Below are 18,477 nucleotides of genomic sequence, written 5' to 3' on the forward strand. Positions count from 1 at the left end.
AATCGAACCCAAGCCCCCTGCACTGGAAGGACCAAGTCTTAGCAACTGGACAACCAGGGACGACCCAGTTTTGTGATTTTTAACTACTTCAGAGACTCTTCAGGTGAGTGGGGTCGCGCATATGCATTTGTTTAACTCCGACACTGCATCTGAAGTTATTTGGAGCAGCGAGAACAGAAAAGACGCTCAAAATGTAGGTAAAGAAAGAAGCGAGCCTTTCCACAGGGTTCCGAGGTGACCAGAGGGAGGGAAATTAGAACGCGCTGGCAGAGCAGGCGCTCAGGAGATGGGAGCTACACGGCAGGTAGCGCTGGCAGGGAAGAAGTCCAGTCCGTGCGGGGACCCTGAGGCTCCGCAGACAGGGGAGAGGAACGGGGACCACGAGAGAAGGGATTGGCAAGAAACTGCAAACTGAGGCTGACCCAGTGAGCAGCGAAGATCTTCTAGAAAGAAAAGAAGGCATGAGAGCTTACAACCAGACTAGGGGTTGAGGAAAGTGTACTAAAAACCTTCAGGGGAAGACAGGGGTGCGGGCCAGAGATGGGAAAGGTGGGGAGGTGGGCGGCAAAGCGAGGTGCGTGAACAGGTAAAAAGAGGTGCGGGGGTCCAGAGCCCACACGTGGTAATCTCCAGAGGGCGGGAGCGGCCGCTGAGTCAGGGACCCGCAGCGTCCCGGCAGCGCTGGAGGCGGGGTCTTGAGCGCGTGGGCGGACCCAGTGGGCGGGGCATGCGCCTGACGCGCCCCGAGGCCGCTGCGGCCGCGGGCCGGGCGGGGCGGCGGCGGCGGCGGCCGCGGCCGCGGGGGAGGGGCCCGGCGTCAGCGCGTCGCCGGCTGGGCCGCGCCGGTGGCCAGGAGGGAGAGACTGGGAGGAGGAGGAGGAGGTGAGTAGGCTCCGGGCTGGGGAGCCGCGCGGGCCGGCGGGGAGGCGGGGAGCGCAGCCCCTCCCCTCCGCTCCAAGGCGCCCGCCTCGCGGGGCCGCGCGGCTCGGAGTTCCCAGAGGGGTTTTGGCGGCGGCGGCGGCGGCGGCGCAGGGAGCCGGGGGAGGGGGGGGGCGGAGCTGAGGGCCGCGCGGGCGGCGTGCTTCCCGGGCGCACGCGCTGCGCTGGCGGTGCCGCGGCAGCCGCGCGCCCTGAGCCGGGCACCCGGGCTGCTGCGTCTCAGTCCTGCTGCACACTGGCCATTTTCTGACTCCCTTTTCTTGGGTTCTGCGTTTTCTGCGAGCCGGCTTCCCGCAGCTCCGCGCGCCGCTGCCGCCTCTTCGCTCTGCCGCGGGAGTGGGTGGGGGTGCGTCGCCTTCTGGCTGGGAGGAGGGGGCCAGGTTCCCGGGCTCGGCCGCAGGGCCCTCCTCGCTGATCTGGAGACGGCCGGGCCGGCGGTCCTTCGCGCCGCGCGCCCGCAGGCCTGCCCGAAGGACCCTTTGCGTCTGGCCCAGTTGTCGCCCTCACTTTCCTGACCTCAGGAGCCCCTTACTTAGTCTGCAGAGACTTAACGACCTCACTCACTCTGAGCACCCCCGCCACTTCTCTCCTGTGAGGATCCAGCATACACTTTGTTCTAATCGGGATCCAGGCAGTTTGTCCTGGTGGAAATGTTCCCGGAATTAATCCTGTAAATCCAGACACGTACCCAACAGCGAAGTTGCAGTACTATAGTAATTTAACCTTTAGTCTCGGGCGAGGTGTTTTTTTTTTTTTTTTTTTTTTCCCCTTCTCCTCTCTGGCGAAGGCAACTTTATAGAGTCTTCTGAGAACTGTACTGCATTAGATTATCTTCGAGATAATTCTTAAGTTAGCGCCTGGAGGCAGTGTGATGGGAGGTTCAAAGAGAAGGCTATGCACTTTTTCCTCCACCGTATCACAGTTTGAAGTGGAAAACGTGCGTTGACGGTGATTTTCCACATGAGGTGGGTTGCAGAGTGCAGCCCCCGTGAGCCGTGGCTCGCCTTGGTTCCTGGGTGCTACCCCTGAAGTTGATTTTAAAGCTCAACAGAATGGTCAGGTAAAGGAGCTGCTCAAAGAAATCCAGTGTAATTCAATAGAGCCATTTTATTGGATTCTATTAACCTGTTTAACCTTAAACTAAAGCGTGGCGGGAGTTTCATGTAGGAACCCACATACAAAGTGTAATACCGAATTTTAATTAGTGCGTTCCAGGTTTGATGTGGAATAGTCTCCTCAGCTCGCACTGCCTTTATGCATTTTCCTTAGGATCTTGTTTTAAAGAAACAGTTTTAGTATAGAGGGTGGGCGGAGTACCCTTTGAATCAGGAAACTTTCTTTGACGAACTTGAAAACTGGATAGGTAAACTCTGAACCTTGATACTGAGATAAGGTAGGAAACTGAAGTTTATAGCATTACCACTTCGAGAACTTAAGGCTTCTTTACTCTTGTTTTGAAACCATGTTGACGTCTTGATTTCACTGACTGCAGAAATACTGAATTTTCTGTGCGTGAGGAACTTCAGCACCTGATGATTAGTTATTGATTATTAACTTAATCCAGCGTCATTATTTTGCAGAAAGTAACCCAAGTTTCCTGAAGAGATTTAACATGAACTGAAGAGAACTAGTTGACTTAACTGAACACTTAAGTAGATAGATACTTTAGACCTCCACAATGGATACTTTTGTACCAAAATTTGTTTTGATTTTGATGTCTTAAAAGCCAAATAATTACTGACTTTTAATTTTTTCCCCATATTTTGAGTATATGCCTTAGTTTGTGATTTGGACTCATTATATACAAATTATATTTAAGGAGTGTTTACATTTTACCAATTGAAACAATAATTTCCAGTTTGTTTGAATTTTGTAACTATTTTCATTTCAAGAATGTTTATTCATATTCTTGATTCAGGTAGTCTGTGCCAATTCCAGGAGCTTGGCATTTCAAGAATCCTAGAGTTGTGATGTATGTAACTTTGATACAATAAAGAAGAAAAGTCTGTACGCATGTAGTCATTGAATTCCAGCATCCTCAGCATCCCTTTTCTTAGTGGTCCTCAACACAGAAGTCTGGAGTTCTTGCTGGCCTGGGGTGAATTCTTTGCATCTCCCACTGCAGTGGTTACTGCAGGCGTTTGTAGAGACTTTCTGGCTGGTGTGCACTTTCCCTGGTGGGGGCTTCCTGTAAGATGGACTGCGCTTTATTCGTCTGTGTATGCTTCATGTCAAGTGTAGTAGGTCCTTTGTAAATGCTTGTGGTTTTGTTGGATTTAATCAAACTTAAGGTAGCAGAGTGTCTGGAAGTCATGAATGATGATATTATAAACTTGAAATATCTCATTTCCGTTTTTGTGTTGAATCAGATACTCTGTTAGGCTGAATTCCAATACTGAAAGAGGTAGCATGTATCTAATATTTTAGAAAATTTGAGGAAAAAGCTTAACATTGAGAATTCTGTTCTTTAATATACGTTATCCACTGTGAAATCGGGGAAACACACTGTTACTTAAACTTTTTGATAGGACACCACGTAGAGCTAAAATAATGAAGTTTTTCTACTGGAGCAAAGTTTGAAAATTGTGAATTGAATGATCCTAATTGTTACCATAGGCCACATTTTAAGGCCACATTCATTTCACTTTATAAAGATATATTTTTCAGTATATAAACTCCTGGAAGCAACATGACTTTCAGAGTTCAGACTACGTTTACAAGCTGTCCTTAAATGATACTTTAAACAGTTTTTGGCTGATGTGATGTGCTTCACGATGGATATACTGAAAAAACAGAGCAAAAACCCCAAACGAAAACAAAAAAACCAAGACCCCACTATATTTTCTTTTTCTCTTAGACTTATATTTTCTTTAATAGATTATTATAATGTTTTGTTTATTTAAAAAAAATGAGGAAAATTTTCAAGCAGTTCTTTTGGAAAGTACCACCACTCCACCATTTGAATAGCCTTGGCAAATAATGTTTGGTCAAATGCAAGGCTGTTTCCATAGTGTTATTTCTGTTTGAATATGTTGAGTTATATAAATAGTAGTCTTCACAGGGACATTGTCTTTGGACTACATGCACTTTTTCCCCCTCTCCTGGCACTGTTACTAAAAACAGCTGTATAGTAAAGTATGTATGTGTTGTGTATGTGTTAGTTGCTCAGTCGTGTCTGACTCTGCGACTCCATGAACTCCTCTGTCCATGGAATTCTCCAGGCAAGAATACTAGAATGGGTTGCCATTTCCTCTCCCAGTGGTAGAGTATGATGGTGCTTAATTATAGGGAGCAAATAATTTCTCTTCTATCATTGCTGGTTCCTATGTCAGTCCCAGGCTACCTGGCCTATCCACTCCCCGTTCTGTCTTTTCTACCCAGTTTTTGAACTGATTTTTAAGACTGAAAATACCTTAAGATCCTCAGCCCCTTCAGGAAGTGAAACCTGGAATTATTCCAGTGCCCCGAGCATCCATTGCTCACTGAGATATGATGTCTTCTTATATCCTTTGCACATACTCAGTTTGACTATGAGATTCTCATTTTGAAAAACGCTTTTACTCATCAGGAGTTTTGAAACATATGCCATAAACATCTTGGGGAAGTATATGTAAAGCATGTAGAATATAAATATAGATTTAGATGGAGTTAGGTTATAGAATCAGACAATTGGTAAGAATTAGTAAGAATGTCTAGTCCTTTTCTCCCACTCTTGAAGGTCACACTTAAGTCTTTTAAATTTAAGAATATAATTTTGAGTATTTATTTTTAAAAGTAAAGCAATTCCACAGTCTTTCCTTGCTATTAACTAGTCCATAGAGTTGATGTGTTTCTTGTATTACTCTTTTGTGTGTTTCGGATCCTCTGCGGACCTGAACCTTGTCTTGAGCCTGCTCAAGAGCTGTCCTTGCCTGACCATCTCTGTCTCCTTGCTGTCCTCTCTTCCCTTGGAACTGGGCCCTGGTCTTATCCATGGTGGATGGTTGGGGTCCTGCTTCAATGGTGACAGAACTAGCAGAGTCAGGATGCTTCGATGCTGCTTCTTAGGCTCACACTCACTGGACTGACTTGTCAGATACTGAGAACAGGACAGCTGAGAGCTGGGCTCTTTGGCTGTTATAATTTCAGCTTTTTTGAGGGTCAGCTTTTCATTTGCGTCTGGTACTAGAACACCCTGGTCACATACTCATTACTTCCTGACTGTTCTGCTCTTGGTTCTCTGCCTTCTTAGCTGAGTTACTTACTGGTTTATTTTTATCGAATTTTAGTGGTAGCTAATTATTTTCAAGTGTTTGATTTTCTACCCAGATCTTCTTGCAGTTTTGAGCTTTCATTTGACCAAGTATCTATTATTCCACCAAGTTTCCCATAGCGTGTTTTTTCATTATCTTTCTTTCCTTCTAGACTCTATATTCCTCGAGTGTTGGGACTGAATTTGTGCTGTTCCTGACAGTGTCCTCAGCACTTACTGCAGTACCTGACACATAGCAGGTGATAGACAATACACAAATATCAATTGGATGTAATCAACAGTAAGTCTGTTATCAGTGTTGGAAACCAGTGTTCATATAGAAATTGAGAATTCATATAAGATGTTTAGGCGTTTCATTGCCATCATTAGTACCAGAGAGTCTGTGTATTTTAAATTATAAGCATATCCATATACAAAAATTAGTCATAGTCATCTGGCAGGACATTTGTTTAAGAAGAAAAAGTATGTAGTTTTTACTGTTTATTGTTAGGTATTGCACATTTAGAGTTTTCTTGAGTTTGATTAAATGTATATTTTTTATATTTCTTACAAATAGAAGTTTTATGGCACTATAAAGAAGTGAATTTAATGGCCCTATTTTTGTTCATTAGTAATTATATACTGTAGAGTAAATTCTCGTTAAAAGGCCCTTAAATGCCTGCTTATAAAAAAGAGAGACCTCTTTGATTTTGTTCTCCATACAGTCCCAGTTATTGTACTGAGGCAAGTCATCAAACTCTTTAGTAGTCTAAAACCTTTAATTTGGTTTCAGAACAGTAGTCATGTATTGAGTATCCAAATTACCATGTCTTTAACAAGTAATGCAGACACTTATTAAAAAGGTAATGACCATAACTTTTCTTGTAGAATTTCTTGTGCTAATTTTTTAAAGAGGAGTTTTGAACTAAATTTCCCGTGAAGGCCAAAAATCTCATACTTTTAATGATGGTGAAGTATATGTGTAGTGTAGAGAGAAGGGGGTGGTAATTTTTGTAGTGGTATTTTTAAGTGGACAGTTTACTAATTATATTGAGGTAAACACTTTATAACTCTTAAGAGGAAAACTTCAATTATCTGAATGAAATGAGGTACGTGAAATTAATTCAGATAAGTGAGGGAATCCTTAGTGTAAATGATGCATGCCAAGGGACATGACCTCAATCTTGAATTTTTTTTTTTTTTTTTTTCTATATATCTGTCAGCTGGTTTTACATTACTAGATTCTGATTCTTTTTGGTCATGCTGGGAATCATTGATGGAGGAGGTAAGGTTTGCTCTGTAATTTTTTTTTTTTATCTGCCACAGAGGGAATCCAGAATATGGTATTCTGTGACAAGTGTAATTGCTCATCTCTTGCCTGTAATGCCTAACCTTTTAGGTGGTACACCACAGCCTTCCATTTTGTCACCTTCCTGTCAAATGTCAAGTGTGTGGGGGCACTCCTTGAGAATACAATTGGTTTGAAATTAAAGCCACATTCCTCTGTCCAAGCTCAAGATGTTTTGTATTTCTGCAAGTTCTTACAGCAGGTTGTGAAGGTGAATTGAGCTGGATAAACCTTGATTCTTTTCCTTTCCACCTTGGGGTTTAATGTTAAGCAACAGTTTGTACTGTAAGCCCTTGAAATAGAAACAAACAGTGGGCATAACCCTTGACTTTTGCAAATTCTAACTTGAAATTAAAATTTTTCTGATTGATTAGAGTGCTAGTGTCTTAGGGTAGTGATTTCTGCTGCCATTTACTGAGGTTTGCAGCATTCCTGGGTTACTGGCATCTGAAAGTTATTGTGCAATCTGTAGATAGCCTGTGGCTATCCTCTGGGCCTTTTTTTTTGTTATTTTGTTTTTAAACAGGTAGGCCTATTTTAGCCACAGAGATGTGTGCCATCTGACACCTCTGATAACTGAATTTTATTTCTTTCTTCAACATTACCTATAGATGCTTTACTTAAAGCACCTTAGAACATGGCTTTTTATTTTCAGCATGCACCAGCTTCCTTTTCATCTCTAGATCTTTGAGATGCAAGATGATTCATATGTTGATTGCCTTGGTTAGAGTTGTTATGATATCAGCAAGCTCTGTATACAGACCTTGTGAACAATTCCTAGGTCATTGCCTTCTTTAATATATGCAGGCCATGTAATTGAAGAGTTTAGGCTTCAGGGTGAGTCCAGACTGATTTTGACTGTACCATTTGTGAACAACATGTCTTTGGGGGAAGTTAGTTACTTCTCTGGGTTTCAGTTTTTTCATCTGTAATACTGGAATAATATCAGTTGAGTGTATTGAGTATTTTTTTTTTTTTTAAAGAGAAAGCTTATCTGTATTGATTCATTGTCCTGTTCACAGCTAAGTGTTTAATAATGTGAATTAGTGAACTATTTATCTGGATCATATACTGTTTTAAAGGGAAGTAGACTTTGTTCTAGTTCATGACAGAAATAGTCAATTAGCAAGAATTATTACAAATAGAGGCCTTGCTCAGTTGTCTTGTTCAAAACTATGTAAGACTTTTGTAACCATCAGTCTATTTATATGCAAAGGGTATGTTGATATTTGGTATAGGAAAGCAGAATGTTTACTGTACTCCTAGGAGTGAGACAGACTTGGATTTATTTATATAGATGATCTAACAGTTGGGTCATCTTGGGCAGGGTACTTTACTTTTTTGATTACAAGTTTCATCTGTAAAATGGTATTAAAGCATAAAGAGTTAAGAAGGGAAAAAGGGATAATAAAAAGGTTGTTAAGACTAATATGAGGTAGGCAAAATATTTAAAGTAAAAGTGAAAGCCACTTAGTCGTGCCCAACTCTGTGACCCCATGGACTTTTACAGTCCATGGAGTTCTCCAGGCCAGAATACTGGAGCAGGTAGCCTTTCCCTTCTCCAGGGGATCTTCCCAGCATTGCAGGTGGATTCTTTACCAGCTGAGCCACAAGTAAAGCCAGAAGTCATAAATACTGTAATTATTGACACTTTGGAAGTGTGGCTTTAGTTCTCTGCACTTCAGGCTTCCTCATCTGTGACATGAATGTCAGAGAATTGATAGAGTTACGAGGACTAAATGACATAATACCTGTCAGAGGTCATTATATGTTAATCGCTAGTGTTATTTATATTATTATTAATTCACTTTCAGAACAAAATGGACCAATTTCGAGTTAAAAGGAAATAATTCATACAGGTATTTAGTGTATTTTTTATGGTGGAGGGCATTTACTATGGATTTGAAGATGGCAAGTTATCATTCATTAGCTTTCAGTGTTTTTTTTAAGACAGCAGTAGTCCACAAGTTGTGGTATATAAGCCTGTTGGTCAGTCACTGTGACCCTTTCAGGGGGATCCATTAGGTTAAAACTATCTTTATGGTAATACTAACTTTTTCCTTTTCCACTGTTTTTACATTTGCTCTGCTAATACTAAAGCTAAAACTGAATATCTTAGTAGATATTAAATGTCACTACACCAGACTCTACTAGTAATCATCATATTCTTCACTGCTATGCATTCATGGTTTTTTTTAAAAAAACCCCAAAACAAAAACTCAAGCCTATTTTACTTGAGTGTCTTTAATGAAGCAGTAAAAATTATTAGTTTTATTAAATCTTGAAACTTGAGTGCATTGTTTTAATATTCTGTGTATGATGTTTGAATATTCTATATATGTTTGATATTTCATATGTGTGTGTGTGTGTGTGTGTGTGTATATATATATATATATAAAATGAGACAGGAAATACGCAAAAGGCACTTCTGCTGTATATCCAGAGTATTTTATCTCAAGGAAAACACTTAAGTATTCTTTTGAGTTGCAAGCTGAATTAGCCATATTTTACATGAAGTATCATTTTTGCTTGAAAGATTGAATACCAGACAAACCATGATTATTCAGACTTAGATATCTGGCAGTCATTTTCTTGAAAATGAACAAAGCGATCTTTTGTTCACTTCAGGAGAAAACAATCAACAATATTTGTTGCTGATGATAAAATATTAACTTTCTGGGGAAAATTAAAATTTTGGAAATCTTACCTCAGCTGCTGTGTTCTTGTCAGCTTCTCAGTACTTAAAGAGTTTTCCAGTGGGATGGGTGGTGATGTTATGAATGTGCATTTTTGCTGTGGTGTTAATTATGTCAGGATCTTCAATGTTTATATAACTCAGTGGACATGAACTTGGGCAAAATTCAGGAGAATGTGAGGGACAGGGAGGCCTGGTGTACTATAGTCCATGGGCTCGCAAAGAATTGGACATGACTGGGTGACTGAACAGCAATAACTCAGTGAAACAATATTTTCAAAGTGATCAATATTCCAAAATTATGGCAAAAGACCCTTATAAAAAGCATGTAACAGAATACAGAAAGCTTATGTGCTACTCAATTTCGTATTACAGCTAGCCCACAGACGACGACTCTACTTGTCAAGTTTTGGTGTAGTATCAAAGAACATTCATAATTATCTGAAAATGATATTAATAGTACTATATGCTTCCTTTTTTCTCACTGCTTACTTGTGTGGCGCTGTTTTCATGTAGTTCAGTCAAAACAGGTATCATAACAGATTGTATGTAGAAGCAGATAAGAGAATCCACCTGTCCTCTATTAGGTTAAACATGAAAGAAATTTGCAAAAGTTGTAAAGCCGTGTCATTTTTAACGCTAAAGGTTTTTTGTATAGTAATTTTTCAAAAATATATTCTCATATTAACATGTCATTAAAATTTTAAAATGAATCACTCAGAGGAAAGCAGAGCATATTCTCTCACAAAACTGGAGCTTAATCATTGTCTTGCACATTCTAGAAATGGAAAATAATTCTGTTTCATTCAACAGATATTTGTAGAGTGTATATGAATAAGCAGTTTCCACTCTGCAGGAACTCAGCCTTGATAGAGATGAGAGACATGTCTGCATTTTCAGATACTAGCAGTTTACTGAAACAAGTGCTTTAATAAAATATTTAATGTTGCATTTTTTTTACCTAAAAAAAAGACAGTAAACTCTAAATTCTATTTTATTACCTGATTTTCTTCCCTTTAATCTGTAGAGCAAACCTTTTTTTTTTCTTGTTAATATCTACAGATCTATGATAATAGTGAAAAATTGGAAACAGCCTGTGTCCATGGATGGGAGAATCAGCTTAATTGTGTGGTATCTCATATATCAATTTTTAAATTATAAGTCAAGCTTAAAAAATTTAAGATGAATCAGTAGTTAAAATTTTCTCCTTTAATTCTTAATATAGTAAGTACTGATAATTATGACTCATATTAACAAAAAAAACTCTTGGGAGTCCTCAATTTTCAAGAGTGCACAGTCTTGATACTAAGAAGTTTGAGAACTGTTTAAGGAAATTAGGCTAGATTCATCAAGTGAAAGTTCTAAAATTGTAATATTTTGCATATTCCTTTGGAATATGGACTACTTACCTCTAATTTCTCTTTCTAGTTGTAAAGATATGTCACTTGTTGGAGTTCATTCTCCAAGCAGGCAGAAGTTTCCTGTGTGTGTTTTTAAAAAAGATTTTCGTTTTTATTTAAGATTGATGCTAGCTAGATTGTTGCTACTCAGAATTGAGATAATGGTTAGTGGTGATTCCATCAGTGTATTCATTCTTGATACCACTCTTTTGGTTGTGAGCTGTTCACGCCGTTTTAAGAGCTGTTCTCCATGGCAGGTTCTTCAGGATTGCAGTGAAATCTCCTCTGCTGAAAATAAACTGCCATTTTCTCTGAAGTCTTCACTCTAGGCTAATTTGTCTGCTGTGAAGTCTTCCTCACATTTCATTGCTAGTTTTTAGATGGTCAGTCCACAGCTTATGAATGTGTTTGTGAATTAGTTATTTGCAGTAATATAATATGCATTAGCGATGGGTTCTATAGTGCCATTAATACTATGGACATAGCCTTGTTTTGGATTATTAACATCTTTCTGTAGGGAATTATATTCTGACTCCTGGAAGTCTAGTCAAAATCATTACTTCATTGCAGTCCCAGTGGCAAGAGACCCCCTTTTTCTGCTTGCAATAGAAATAGGAGTGCTAAAGCTTTTTTTTTAAATAATATTAATCTTTATTGGAGTACGGTTGCTTTACAATGTTGTGGGTAAAGCTTTAATATAAGCAAGAGAGGCATTCTGAATCAGTATTCGAGATGCAGGTATCCTTGGGACCCCAGGTGTGTAGAAAGGGTGGTAAGTAGCTCTCAGATGAAGCAGGTATAGAAACTTTGGGCCAACCAGCAATGGTGGAGGGAGAAAAGAGAAAGGATGTTCTGGATGCTGCTTGGGAGTGATACTAATAGATACCTTTTAGTGTCAGTTGCTAAAATAAGGGATGGGTAGTCTTAGGTTGGGAGATCCACTGTATAGGGTTTTGTTGTGTTATACTATGTCTGGTTGTTGTAGGAACTGAGCTCGAGAGGTAGAATGACACACCACTTGACAAGGTTAAAGTCATAGATTTATAGGCCAGAGGTTTGAATGTAGTAGGAAATTGATGAACTCCAGGGGTATTCATGATCAGAAGAATGGAACCCAGGAGGGTGATGAAGTATGCAAAATGTTCACAAGGGCCCCAAACAAATTCATGTTACATGTGGCTGCTAGGGCAGGGGTAGAACTGGTAATCGGCTGGCAAATCAAAGAATGCTGTGATTCAGACTACTGCCTTAGAGTCTCTGGTAGGAAATACAGACTTTTGTAGAGTGGTGTCCATACAGGGAGCCTGCTATGGGGAATGGTGGATATATACCAAAAATGGAGAACCAGGAAACATGGGGATACAGACAAAGCGAACTTTGGAGAACCAGAATTTGACCTGAAGTTGAGCTTGCCTTCTTCCTGCCCAACGGCATTGGTGGCCCTTTGGAAAGAGGCAAGACTGGGCCAAAGTGGGAAGCAGAGGGACCATGGTTAACTCTCTGCACTGGAGTGATAGACCTACTGAAGAAATACCTACTAAACCAGTGGATGGAAGTAAGGCAAAGACACCAGATGTCATGTTACCTACCCACTAAATGTTCTCTAGGCCAGGGGTCAGCAGACTTTTTTCAAAGCACCAGGTAGTAAATATTTTAGGATTTATGGTTGATTATGGTCTCTGTTAAGGTGCCATTGCAGTGTGAAAGCAGCTAAAAAAATACATAAATGAATGAGTAGTTGTGTTCCAATGCAGTTTTATTTATGGAGACTGAAATTAGGATTTCATGTAATTTTCACATGTCTCAAAATATTAATCATTTAAAAAAATTTTTTAAGTCATTAAAAATTGTAAAATCTATTCTTAGATCATGATTATCTAAGAACAGGCAATGGGCTAAATGTTGGGCCATGGGCTCTGGTTTGCTGATCTCTGTTTTAGGCAAATAAATGACTGTCAGTTGTGATACAGAAAGCTTATTAGCATTACTGAAATAGATGTTCTCTAGGACAATGCTGTTGGTGACACTGTCTTGTTTTATAGGTGGCACTGATGATAAAAATCTGTTCAAGAATTTAGATGTGACATCTGCAGCAGGTTCAGATCTCTCAGCTATAAGACAAACTGGATACTTCATAAAGATTTTCATCTATTATACACAGAGAGCCAAAATCCGTTACTGAAATTGTCTGGGTGAACTGCCTGCTGGGTCCAGTGATGCACTAGTAGACAAAGAAGTTGAAAAAGAAGGCTGGCCTGTGTGGATTACTGGCAGAATGTGACACCAATATGGCATCAAGCCCTGCTGTGATTCCAAGGACTTCATGACTGAATAAAGATGATTTTTTTTTTTTTGAGAGGGGGTGGTTGAAGTAAATTTGATCTTTACTTTGGGAATGTGTAATATATTATCATTCCATAATGATATATGGTAATCGCTTTGGTAATCAAACCTTTAAGATCCTATTTATGGAAATTAATATAGATATCACCTTTTAGTATTGGGCTTTCTTACACTAAGGGAAATAATGTAAAGAGAAGTATCTCTTAGCTTAACATCTTTTTTAGCTTAACCTGAAAAACATCTTAAGCATCTCTTTTAGCTTAAACTAAAAAGGTCAAAATAAGGACTGTGATTTCATGTGGAAGTTTTCATTTGGGGAATTTTTGAAATTTTGCTATCCCCTAGAGTGTGTAAATAAAGGCTTCTATTTGCTACTGTAACCAGAATTTTCTAGGAAAATATCCTTTTGTGTAGGCTGTTGAACTCAATAGTAAGTAGAAAATCATGCTGTACAGTATTAATGTGCATAGAACATAATATTATAAATTAATACTAACAGCTACTAATAATTAATAATGTCTTCAGACCTGTTAACTAAATTCACTTAAAATGATTTAATGAGCATGTGTGAACTGGAAATAAACCTATGTATCTTCTAGAACTATTGAATCACAAGAAAACTGGAGCATCAAAGTGCTCTCTGAACCAAAATCAATATTTTATTTGGTTAGAATCCCTGCTTTTCATATACATTTGTTTATATCAGTTATCGAAACATAGCTCAGTATTCTTGGGCTTCCCTGGTGGGTCAGCTGGTAAAGAATCTGCCTGCAATGCGGGAGACCTGGGTTCAATCCCTGGGTTGGGAAGATCTTCTGGAGAAGGGAAAGGCTACCCACTCTAGTATTCTGGCCTGGAGAATTCCATGGGGTCGCAATGAGTCAGACACGACTGAGTGACTTTCACTTCATAGAGGATTTGAAAGCAGTGCTGAGAAATGAAGTGGGTGGATTCTCTTAAAGTCAAATCCCATTTTTTTCCTCAGTGAGTCTTCAACAATTTTTTTTTTTTCATCTAGCATTCAGCAAAAATCCTGGCAGCCCAGGATATAAAACATAGATTACATTTTATATCATTCATCTACCAAGAAACATTTTCTCATGACTTACCTGGAGACCTCTGTTTAGGGTCTGTACTATTCGGTTTGTCAGTGTGACACGCTACTACAGCACATTTTTGGTCAGAGTGCATTGTAGCTAACATAGCCATCCTGCTAGGAAAAAAAAATCTGCGGATTGCTGAATAGTGGAAGTTACAGACATCTAATTTACAAGTCAGATTAGCGATCAGAGTCATGCGATAGCTTTATGTGGAGTTGATTTCATTTCATGGTTTTTAAGCTATTTTTTCACTGAAGCAATGCTTATAACTCAGAGACAGGTGTGTGGTAGCATTTGAAAGCCTTAAACTTTTGAATCTGTAATGAAAGGAATGTTCTTACAGATATTAAAATCCTAAAACTCAGGGGTTTTGAAATAAGATGCTTTGTCATTCATTTATTGTGCCATAATTGAACTCCCCTGCAGATTTTATTTTGGATCATTGTGATTAATATTTGGAAAACTTTCCCATTTTCAAATATAAGGCAGTTTAGGAAAGACTGTGATTGTGTGTGTTTAAATAGAGCAGCAAAACACTTTATAAATAAGTTATATTTAATAAGAAATATGTGAATTTAACATTGGTAGACCAAATTGGGAATTCTACTGTTGTCTTCTGGAAACCTTCCACAATGAGGAGTACACAATAAATAGATCCCTTTGTAGATTGCAGTTACTATTTTTTCCTAAAGTAAACTTTTTTCAAAATATACAGAAGAATTCATAGCTATAGCTTGATGTGTGTGGGTGTTCAGTCTCTAATTTGTGTGTGTGTGTACCCAGTCGTGTCTGACTCTTTGCAACCCCATGGACTATAGGCCACAAGGCTCCTCTGTCCATGTTTTTCAGGCAACAGTACTGGAGTGAGTTGCTGTGTCCTCCAGGGGATTTTCCCAACACAGAGATCGAACACATAGCTTGATGTGTGTGTATGTTCAGTTGCTAAGTCATGTCTATCTCTTTGTGACCCCATGGACTGTAACCTGCCACTCTCCTCTGTCCATGGAATTTTCCAGGCAGGAATACTGGAGTGAATTACCATTTCCTCCTCCAGGTGATTTTCCTGAACCAGGGATCAAACCCACAACCCTTGCATCTCATGCATTGGCAGGCAGATTCTTTACTGCTGAGTCAGCTGGGAAGCCATATAGTTTGATAGGTTACAGTTACTCTTATTTCACCTATACTTATTGAAATAGAGAAGACACCTCATAGAAGTGAGTATTTAAAAAAGTAGTTCATTGCAGAAAGGAAGTGTTATTTACTGGGCTTTGAGGACAATTGCAGACAAGAATCTGTGTTAATTTTTAGATGGTTCTTGGGCCAATAAGCCACAGTTAGAACCAGACATGGAACAACAGACTGGTTCCAAATCGGGAAAGGAGTACGTCAAGGCTGTATATTGTCACCCTGCTTATTTAACTTATATGCAGAGTACATCATGAGAAATGCTGGGCTGGATGATGCACAAGCTGGACTCAAGATTGCTGGGAGAAATATCAGTAACCTCAGATATGCAGATGACACCATCCTTATGGCAGAAAGCAAAGAAGAGCTAAAGAGCCTCTTGATGAAAGTGAAAGAGGAGAGTGAAAAAGTTGGCTTAAAACTCAACATTCAGAAAACTAAGATCATAGCATCTGGGCCCATCACTTCATGGCAAATAGATGGGGAAACACTGGAAACAGTGAGAGACTTTTTTTGGGCTCCAAAATCACTGCAGATGGTGACTGCAGCCATGAAATTAAAAGACGCTTACTCCTTGGAAGAAAAGTTATGACCAACCTAGACAGCATGTTAAAAAGCAGAGACATTACTTTGCCAACAAAGGTCCATCAAAGCTATGGTTTTTCCAGTGGTCATGTATGGATGTGAGGGTCGGACTCTAAAGAAAACTGAGCTCTGAAGAATTGATGCTTTTGAACTGTGGTGTTGGAGAAGACTCTTGAGAGTCCCTTGGACTGCAAGGAGATCCAACCAGTCCACCCCAAAGGAAATGAGTCCTGAATATTCATTGGAAGGACTGATGCTGAAGCTGAAATTCCAATATTTTGGCCACCTGATGCGAAGAACCAACTCATTGGAAAAGACCCTGATGCTGAGAAAGATTGAAGGCGGGGGGAGAAGGGGCCGAAAGAGGATGAGATGGTTGGATGGCATCACCTACTTGATGGACATGAGTTTGAGTAAACTGTGGGAGTTGGTGATGGATGGGGAGGCCTGGCGTGCTGCAGTCCATGGGGTCGCAAATAGTTGGATATGACTTAGCGACTGAACTGAACTGAAGCATCCTTATATTCTAAAGAGTAATGTGGGGCTTAGTAAAAGAATAAGATTGTGGCATCCACTCCCCATATCAGAAGCGAAATTAGAAAAGGGGTTTTAAAGATATCATTCAAGGGCTTCCTTTGTAGTCTAGTGATTAAGAATCTGCCTTGCAATGTAGAGGACACTGGTTCGATCCCTGGTCTGGGAACATCCCGCATGACACGGAGCAGCTAAGCTCATGGGCCACAGCTGCTGAACCTCACACACTTTAGAGCCTGTGCTGTGTAACAGGCCACTACAGTGAAAAGCCTGCACACTGCAAAGCCTGCAACTAGCTAGTGTCCCCTGCCCCTGCTCGCAGCAACTAGAAAAAGCCCATGCCCAAGCACAAAGGCCCAACAAAATCCCTGCGCCGCACCCCCCCCCCCCCCCAAAGTGTCATTCAAGTGAAGAATTGTTAATTTAGTAGAGAGTTGATTGACATTTCCCTGTTTCTTTTCCAAAGGACCTTTTATTTCCAGCCCAGGATTTGGGTATATCTTCCAGAAAGGTAGATTGGTATTTAATTTCTTGTCTAGGTATTTAATCAGCTTCAGAATCTTGTTTGTTGATACTGCAATAGCACCTTCTGTAGACTTCTGGAGAGATCATGGCATATGTTTCCTAGAGTTTGGGGCCCTTCCTTAACTGACTCATTTCTGGAGGGGAGGAGAACAAGTTGAGTTAGTTAGTTGGCATGTTGAGTGAGAGGGCAGTAGTGGGAAGAGCTGATGTTTGCATCTAGTGTGGTGAGCAGGCTTAAGTTTTTTTGTGGACCAAGTGGGTGCCATGGTAAGTAACCAGGCTTGAGGTAATCTTGATGGCTCCTGGGAAGGTGGACTGCTTGCCCTATAAGGGGATTTTGGGTAGGATAGTAAGAGGCCAGCCTTAAAGTGCATTCCCCACACCAGGGAACTATTCAGGGTGGGAGGCTTGATGTAATTTAAGGCCCCCCTGCCGTGAAGACCTGGAATGTGCTGTCCAAACTGGGCTTTGAGAATGAGAGGAGATAGCTGTCAGAATTACATAAGGATAGCAGATGATCTTACTTCATGGCTATCAAGTAAAGCCCCGTTAAAGTAGGCATGTGGGACACTTGTCCCTCTCCTATCCTGATCTGGCAGAACCAGGAAATGAAAAAGGAAGTGGAGAAAAGTGAAAGAACCAGTAAGGATTTTGAAAGAAGCTGGTTATGTTCTTCTTCTTGCCTAGGTTGGCTGAGGTTAGTATATGGATACTCTGAATAAGATATGAAATTGAAGGTATAAATTGGACTAGATTATACTTTGCAATATTTGAAAATGACTGAGAAGCAGTCGTTTTATCTGGAATGTTACAGAGACATGGGGAAGTGAGACCCAAAGTGCGTATTTGAAGTGATGAAATTAGAGCATATATCCCACTGAGTTCAGTATATGTGGTTGTTTTCTTACTTTGATAGGATTTTAATTTAGTTGAACAAACCATTAAGTAAGGTACCTACAATTTCATATGTAGGGTACTCAGTTAAGCATTTTAGGTAGATTTTCTGTCTTCAGGGGGTTTCTATTTTAGTGTGGAGGTAAACTTAATCCATGGCAGAGCGACATGGGTACTCTGGACCTATAAATGGCAATGCTCTGGGAATATGGAACTGAAAACCACTGGGGTTCAGGGCAGGCTTTGGAGGAAGCTGAGTTTGGGCTGGGCCTTGAAGGAAGAGGATGGTAACAGCCGGGAAGAGGGACATACTAGCATAAGGAAATAGTCAAAGGCATGGGGTTGGAAATGAGTAGATGACTGGGAGAGAAGAATGCTCATCCACACTGAAAATGTTACTATTTTAAGAAATGGTTTCAATCACCAGTTTGCCCATGTTAACAGTTGAGGCTTGGTTGAGGTTTGGTTCTTTTACATTCCATTTTGTATTTCGTTAACATTATACAAAGTATCTACTGTTATAAGATACAGTGTAGGAATGTTATTCACTTTAGAACCTAGATGGTTATAAGCATCAAAACCAAACTTCTAAATCTAATCACAAAGTCGATTACTTTCCTTGATTTAAAACAGTAAAATGTAGAGAAGATGATGATTTTTACGTATGATCTTAAGCATTTGGCAGTGCAGTTAGT

At 40.1% G+C, this 18,477-nt stretch overlaps 1 protein-coding gene across 4 annotated transcripts in view; it reads left to right on the forward strand.

Moving 5' to 3' along the window:
* The first annotated feature begins 795 nt into the window (after nucleotides 1-795).
* The window catches only part of GTDC1 (glycosyltransferase like domain containing 1), a 406,950-nt gene continuing 389,268 nt past the window's right edge, over nucleotides 796-18,477 (forward strand). Inside the window, exons 1-2 of one of the 4 annotated variants that reach the window (XM_061135437.1) lie at nucleotides 796-882; nucleotides 5,344-5,471. The gene's annotated coding sequence lies outside the window, so the exon portion shown is untranslated. The remainder of the gene's footprint in view (nucleotides 883-5,343; nucleotides 5,472-18,477) is intronic. The other 3 variants (XM_061135436.1, XM_061135439.1, XM_061135435.1) reach the window with 3 other exon arrangements.

The sequence above is a fragment of the Dama dama genome, chromosome 33, assembly GCF_033118175.1.
Source record: "Dama dama isolate Ldn47 chromosome 33, ASM3311817v1, whole genome shotgun sequence".
NCBI lineage: Eukaryota > Metazoa > Chordata > Mammalia > Artiodactyla > Cervidae > Dama > Dama dama.